We start from the raw sequence: 7,743 nt of genomic DNA on the forward strand, positions 1-7,743 counted from the left end.
GCGTTACACACTTACACAACCACAGTGCAGCCGCGAGTCGTACAAACACTCACACACACCGCAGCACACGCCTTACACACACACAATCTCCATGCACACAGCAGCCACGAGCCTCATACACTACAACTGACTACGTCCAAAAATACAGTGCAGCCTCACACCCTAAACTACATCCAACCAGTAGCCATGACTGGCATTCTATTGCAACTCACTAGATTGCAGTTGAGAGCCCAGTGATACTAGAATTTGCTATACCATCACTATTCAATAACACACAGATTTCACTAAAGGCTGCATGGTCAGGCCTTATATGGGGAGGCTAAAGGGCCTACCTACTACAGCCTGTAAGCAGAGACGGATTGGGCAATTCTGGCAAATGCCAGATGGGCTGGTCCATTGTTAGCCCAGTGGGCCAGTCTTAATTGGGCTTTTTTTGTGCAAAATTATAATTATTTGACTAATAATGGGGGGGCCTCAAGGGAAGAAATGGGCCAGTGTGTTTCCTGGCTGACTTCTGGTCCCAGTCCATCACTGCCTGTCTATAATGAGAGATGGCTGACAGTGAGAACGTAGAGGGAGATGAATAACTAATCATGAAGAACCCTGCTGACATGATTCCAAACAAGCATGAAACACTTCAGCTTGAAAGTGTCAAAGAAAAGTTATTCCAGAGCTCAGCTGGTCTATGTATAGACACTTTCCAACAACAGCTGCGTCGGATTCCCGGACATGGAACGCAAACGTTCAGTATTAATCTCACTGAAAGCAAGAGAACCAGACCAGGCTCTGTATGCCACCAACATCGCCGCTAATGAAAACAATATTTCTCATTTCTCTTCATCTCTTGCGGCGCGGTATCGCACAAACGGCCCTCGTTAATTAATTCCTGGTGTCGCGTCGTCGCAGCTGCTGGGGCTCTCATCTTCCAGACGTGGACAAGTGGTGAACAGGTTCCCATTTCAAAGCCAGCGCACTGTGCACATTCCACAACTCGAATGTACAAAAACATTTCGTAAGAAGAGCCCCTGTCATCAAAGCCGCTTTATTAAGTGTCTCAAACACTGACATGTTCGGGAACGGCTGAGACTTGGCTTGTGATTAACAGAGCGGAGATATCTATCCCAGGAACCAATGTTAGGCTGATATCTCACCATCTGACCAGAGGGGTCACGTATTAATGAAAACCACACAGCACGCTGTCCAAAGATCACACACACGGTACTGCTCCCCAACCCCCCCAAAATAACCCAATCCATCAGTCTTTCAAAGTTAATACTTAAGGATACTTAAGGATTTTTGACAAGGCCATTTATCTACTTCCCCGGAGTCAGATGAACTCGTGGATACCATTGTTATGTCTCTATGTCCAGTATGAAGGAAGTTAGAGGTCGTTTTGTGAGTCGATGCTAACTAGCGTTAGCGCAATGACCGGAAGATAACAGTTGTGCTAATGCTAGTTAGCATCTTCCTTCAAACTGCACACAGAGATAAAAATGGTCTCCACGAGTTCATCTGACTCTGGGGAAGTAGATAAAGGGCCTCATTGCCAAAATCCCAAAGTATCCCTTTAAGAGTATAAGCCTTTGCACTAGACCAACCTAAAACCACCAGATCCTGGTGATAGCAGTGTCCTTGTAGCAATTGAGGGGGATCCGGCCTAACCAACTATACCAGGCCTAACAAGTAACCATCCCAAAATAAACCCATACCCTTCACCTTCCAAACTTGTCTCTGCTAACCCCTCTTCACCAGAGGACCCTCCTGCCGTGATCAATGAAGGGCTCTAACCTGTGACCTCACAGCTGGGGCCAGAAGTTTTACCTCACCTTGTGATCTGTCAATGAAATACTCCGGGCTCTACCGATATCATAGGGTATAACTTATTCCTAAAGACTATAGTTAGGACCCAGAGTTTTTCCAGGTCAGGTCACATGGTCAGGAAAACCTTGTGTCTCTGGTCGTATCAAGAGCCTAGTGCTCTAGCCTCCATATTGACCTTGGGGTCAAGCCAGAATGGCCTCATATAATCAGAGCGCTGTTTGGGGATTTGTTCTAGCGTGATAGAGAAAGGGCAGGCTCACGCAATGCACCCTGGGTCTTTGTCTGGGCGCTGGCAGTATTGACGAGCACTGATCGATGTTAATTGCTAGATGGAATGGCCCTAAGGAGGCAGCAGCCTGCAGATCTGGCTGGTTGGTCATCCTCATCCCTGAAAAGACAGACAGACAGACAGACAGACAGACAGACAGACAGACAGACAGACAGACAGACAGACAGACAGACAGACAGACAGACAGACAGACAGACAGANAGACAGACAGACAGACAGACAGACAGACAGACAGACAGACAGACAGACAGACAGACAGACAGACAGACAGACAGACAGACAGACAGACAGACAGATCAGGGGTCAGACACACACAGCAGCAGCCACTGGGCTACACACAAACGCATGCACGGACGCACACACACATGCTCTCATTCACTTTAATAATGAGTAGAGAGAAGAACACAAAGGCATAGCGTCCATCAATGCCAAGTTTATTCAAATCAGAGAGAGGGTATATGCAAAATATACACTGGAGTGTGTCTCTTTGTTTGAGAAGAGTGTGAGTGTCGGTTGGTCTATATCTGAAAGTGAGACTTACAGGTAACTGCCAAAATAAACGAAACACCAACACAGAGTGTCTTAATAGGGCGTTGGGCCACCAACAGCTTAAATTCGCCTTGATTCTACAAGTGTCTGAAATCTATTGGAGGGATGAGACACCATTCTTCCACAAGAAATTCCATCATTTATTTTTTTTATGGTAGTGGAAAACACCGTCTCATGAGCCACTCCGGAATCTCCCGTAACTCTTCAGTTGGGTTGAGATCTGGTGACTGAGACACACACACACACACACACACACACACACACACACACACACACACACACACACACACACACACACAGCAACATCGTAATCAATCAAATGTAATTGTCACATGCTTCTTCAACAACAGGTGTAGATACAGTGAAACGCTTACTTCCCAACAATGCGAGGAAATTTTGAAAATATTAGCACAAGAATAACACAATGAGTAACGATAACTGGCTATAGAAGCTGTCAGGGTCCTGTTGTTCCAGACTTGTGCATCGGTACACTTCCGTGGCGTAGCAGAGAGGACAGTCTATGGACTTGGGTGGCTGGAGTCTTTGACAATGTTTTAGGGCCCATGCGAAATCTTTCAGCCGTGCTAGGGGAAGAGGCGTTGTCGTGCGTTCTTCACGACTGTGTGTGGGTGTGCGTGGACCATGTTAATTCCTTAGTGATGTGGACACAGGGATCTACTGAAGCTCTCGACCCACTACACGTACAGCCCCGTCGATGTGGATGGGGCGTGCTCGCCTTCGTTTCCTGAAGTCCACGATCACGCTCTTAGGTCTTGCCGCGTAAGGGAAGGGTTGTCCTGTGTACCACACTGCCAGGTCACTGACCTCCTCCCTATTGGTGGTCTCATCGTCGTCGGTGATCAGGCCTACACTGTTGATTGTCAGCCAATGTAATGACGGTGTTGGGAGTCGTGTGTCTCGTGTGAACAAGGAGGACAGTGGGGACTAAGCCATGCTACCCTAAGGGCCCCATGTTGAGGGTCATCGTGGCAGGTGTGTGGTCCCGTGTGGCTCGGTTGGTAGAGCATGGCGCTTGCACGCCAGGGTGTGGGTTCATTCCCCGCACGGGGGACCAGGATGAATATGTATGAACTTTCCAATTTGTAAGTCGCTCTGGATAAGAGCGTCTGCTAAATGACKTAAATGTAAATGTAAATGTTGCTGCCTACCCTGGCGGCCTGTCAGGAAGTCCGGGATCCGGTTGCAGAGGGAGGTGTACAGTCCCAGGGTCCTGAGCTTAGTGTTGAGAGGGCACTATGGTGTTGAACCTAGAGCGGTAGTCACTGAACAACATTCTCACATAGGAATTTCTCTTATCCAGGTGAGAGAGGGCAGTGTGGAGTGCAATAGAGATTGCGTCCTCTTTGGATCTGTTGGGGCGGTATGTGAATTGGAGTTGGTCCAAGGTGTCTGGGATGATGGTGTTGATGTGAGCCAAGACCAGCCTTTCAAAGCATTTCTTGGCTACAGATGTGAGTGCTACAAGGGGATAGTCATTCAGACAGGTTACTTGGGAACAAGGACTATGGTGGTCTGCTTGAAACATGCAGCTATTACAGACTGGGCTAGACAGAGGTTGAAAATATCAGTGAAGACACTTGCCCGCTGGTCAGCGCATGCTCTGAATATTCGTCCTAGTAATCCGTCTGGCCCCGCGGCCTTGTGACTGTTTAAAGGCATTATTCACATTGGCTACGGAGAGTGAGATCACAAAGTCACCCGGAACAGCTGGTGCTCTCATACATGGTTCAGTGTTGCTTGCCTTGAAGCGAGAAGGCATTTAGCTCGTCTGGAAGGCTTGCGTCACTGGGCAGCTTGCAGCTGGGTTTACCTTTCTAAATCCATGATGGTTTGCAAGCCCTGCCACATCCGACAAGCGCCAGAGCTGGCTAGTAGGATTCGATCTTAGTCCTGTATTACCACTTTGCCTGTTTGATGGCTCGTGGAGTTGGCACAGGTCATAGTGGGATTTCTTAGAAGCATCCGGATTAGTGTCCCCCTCGGATGTTGCCTGTTATCCATGGCTTCGGGTTGGGATATGTACAGTATATATGGTCACTGTGGGGACAACGTCATCGATGCACTTATTAATGAAACCGGTGACTGATGTGGTAAACTCCTCAAAGTTATTGGATGAATCCCGGAACATATTCCAGTCTGTGCTAGCGAAACAGTACTTTAGCTTAGCATCCACTTCATCGGACCACTTCCTTATTGAGCGCGTCACTTGTACTTCCTGTTCRAGTTCTTGCTTGTAAGCAGGAATCAAAAGGATAGAGGTATTGCCAGAGAGGGTGAGGGAGAGCCTTGTTTGATTTTCTTGGAGTGGAGTATTTTTTTATTCATTTTATTTTTTATTTCGCCTTTATTTAACTAGGCAAGACAGTTAAGAACACATTCTTCTTTACAATAATGAATTAGGCCAAACCGTAACCCGGACGACGCTGTGCCAATTGTGTGCCACCCTATGGGACTCCCAATCACGGCCGGTTGTGATACAGCCTAGAATCAAACCAGGGTCTGTAGTGATGCCTCTAGCACTGAGATGCAATGCCTTAGACCTCTGCCTTAGACCGCTGCACCACTCGGGAGTAAAGGTGAAGAGTTGTGTCACCTCTAGTTGCACAAGGGACATGCTGGTAAATATGAGGTCAAATAGATTTCTGTTTCCCTGCATTAAAATCACTGGCCACGAGAAGCGCCRTATCTGGATGAGCATTTTCTTGTTTGCTTGTGGCTCTATGCAGCTCATTGAGTGCGGTGGTCTTAGGGTCTGCATCGTTTTGAGGTGGTAAATAGACAGCTACGAAAGATATAGATTAAAACTCTTGGTAAATAGTATGGTCTGCAGCTTATCATGAGATATTCGAACTCAGGCGAGCAAAAAGTCAAGACTTCCTTATTAAAACATTAGAGATCGCTCACCAGCTGTTGTTAACAAAGAGACACACCCCTCCCCCCTTCGCCTTACCCCAGGCTGCAGTCCAGTCGAGAGAATGCATGGAGAAACCAGAGAGTTGCATATCATCMATGTCCTTGTTCAGCCACGACTCTGCGAAAACATCGAATATTACAGTTCTTCAGGACCCGTTGAGAGGATAGCCTTGAGAAGAGGTCGTCCAGTATGTTTTCTAGTGATCGTACGTTCGCCAATAGAGCGAGGGTAGAGGCGGTTCATTTGCTCGCCAACATAGTCTCGTCAGGATGCCAGCTCGTTTGCCTCTCTTGCGCCGTCGCTTCCCCTTTTGAATCCCAGGCCTGGTCCAGAGTAAGCAAAACGTCCCGAGCTGCCTGACTCTAAGTAGAAATTGTCATTCAAATCTAGGTTAGTGATCGCTGTTCTGATGTCCAGAAGATGTTTTCGTTCATTGGAAATGATGGCGGAGACCTTATGTGCAAAAATGCTAAGATCAGCGTAAAAAAACAAACACAAAATAGCAGAATAGGTCAGTAGCCCATAAAACAGCTGCTATCCACTGCAGCGTCATCTCTCACACACGCACCTTTATTAAACCCCCTATGTTCCTTTGAGACCCCACTTTCAAAGTCACTGAGATCTCTCCTTCTAGCCATGATAGCCAACATAATGGGCGACTGAGCATTTCTATACATGACCCTGTGCGTGTGCGTGTGTGTGCGCACGCATTTAAAACATCTTAGCTGAAGATCAATAGCCAGGAGCTGCAGAGGCAAAGGCATGGGCGATCAATACACTCCCTCGCTGCAAACAGAGTGACAGTGGGAGGTGATAAAAAAAAAGACCGAGGGGGGATTAAAGAGACAGATCGGGAAGACGGAAAATGAATGAGGGAAAGACTTGCGTGACAGAGGGCGAGGAAGAGAAGGAGCGAGAGAGAGAAAAGGAAGAAAAATATAAACGTGTGTAAGGTAGACAAATGAAAGCCCTGAGGAACCTTTAGATGTGGTCTCATATTTCAGTTGACTATTTCGCTCTAGGCTTATCTTTCACCCATTCGGATTTTTTGTTGTTGTTGCATCTGTTGGTTAGCTGACTACACGACGGCTGTCAGCCAGCACATCAAAAACTCATTCATCAAGGTGACGCCTTTCTTATACCACTGCAAAGCTAGATACCCACAAAAGGCGCTCAAAGTGAAATAGACTCCCTGAAGTCACTCCTCATGATAAGGCCTTTCTGCAGCTCTCTGGTCAGTCTAATAAAGAGCATGTTAATATAGCACAAATGACCAAGGGCAAGCCGGAGCAAACGGATGCCACGAGTAATGACTCTTGCTCCCTTTGTGGTGTGTTGTAGCAGCAGCGGTGTGCGTCTGTTTGAACCTGTGGTCCAGCGGGCTGTGGTCAACCAGGTGGTTTAAAATAAGTGCCCTCCTGCCCTGCCCTGGCCTGGCTAGCTGGACACCAGGCAGGCCAGAGGAGCAAACTATCCACCCAGACACAGGTGCAGGGAGGGGAAGAGGGCCAGTAGGAGAGGAGGGCCAGGAGCTCTTCTATTGAGCATGACTTAAAGCCAGTCAACCACAGTACCCCTACCCAGCCCTATGAAGCCACGTAGCCTGTGTGTGTGTGTGTGTGTGTGTGTGCTGTCTCTTATACACATCTAGATGTGTATAAGACTGCGGTTCTGTGGCGGTGAGAGGGAGGGTTGGGAGCGCAGAGCGGGCGTTGCTGCCGAAATCCCTGAGAAATGTTCGTTTTGGATCCGAGTCCAGCGTAGTCCATGCTTACATACCGCCCTCCGCTTTCAAGGCGGACTGTCTCTCATTTCTATGTTTCCATTTTCCCATCAAGGTTTAAGTTATAATTAATGAAACGAAGCATCACAAAACATCACTTTTTTTCAAAGCGGTAATTATTTACTGTGGAGCGTCTGCTGTGCTAGTGTGCCCCCACCCGCTCTGGCGGTCTCGCCTCAAACCCACACTCCCACCATGGTCATGGGGAGAGGGTGGCAGTGGTCGGGTTTTCCTTTTTAACTGAGGTGAGAAGTAATCGGAGGGCAGAAGTGACTCGCCCCTGTTATTCCCAATGACTGTGAAGGTTTCCAAAAGCGCAGAGAAACCACATAAACCGTGTTTGTGGAGATTTGTAAAAAATAAGCC

Source organism: Salvelinus sp. IW2-2015, linkage group LG6.2 (genome assembly GCF_002910315.2).
Source record: "Salvelinus sp. IW2-2015 linkage group LG6.2, ASM291031v2, whole genome shotgun sequence".
In the NCBI taxonomy this organism is placed as follows: domain Eukaryota; kingdom Metazoa; phylum Chordata; class Actinopteri; order Salmoniformes; family Salmonidae; genus Salvelinus; species Salvelinus sp. IW2-2015.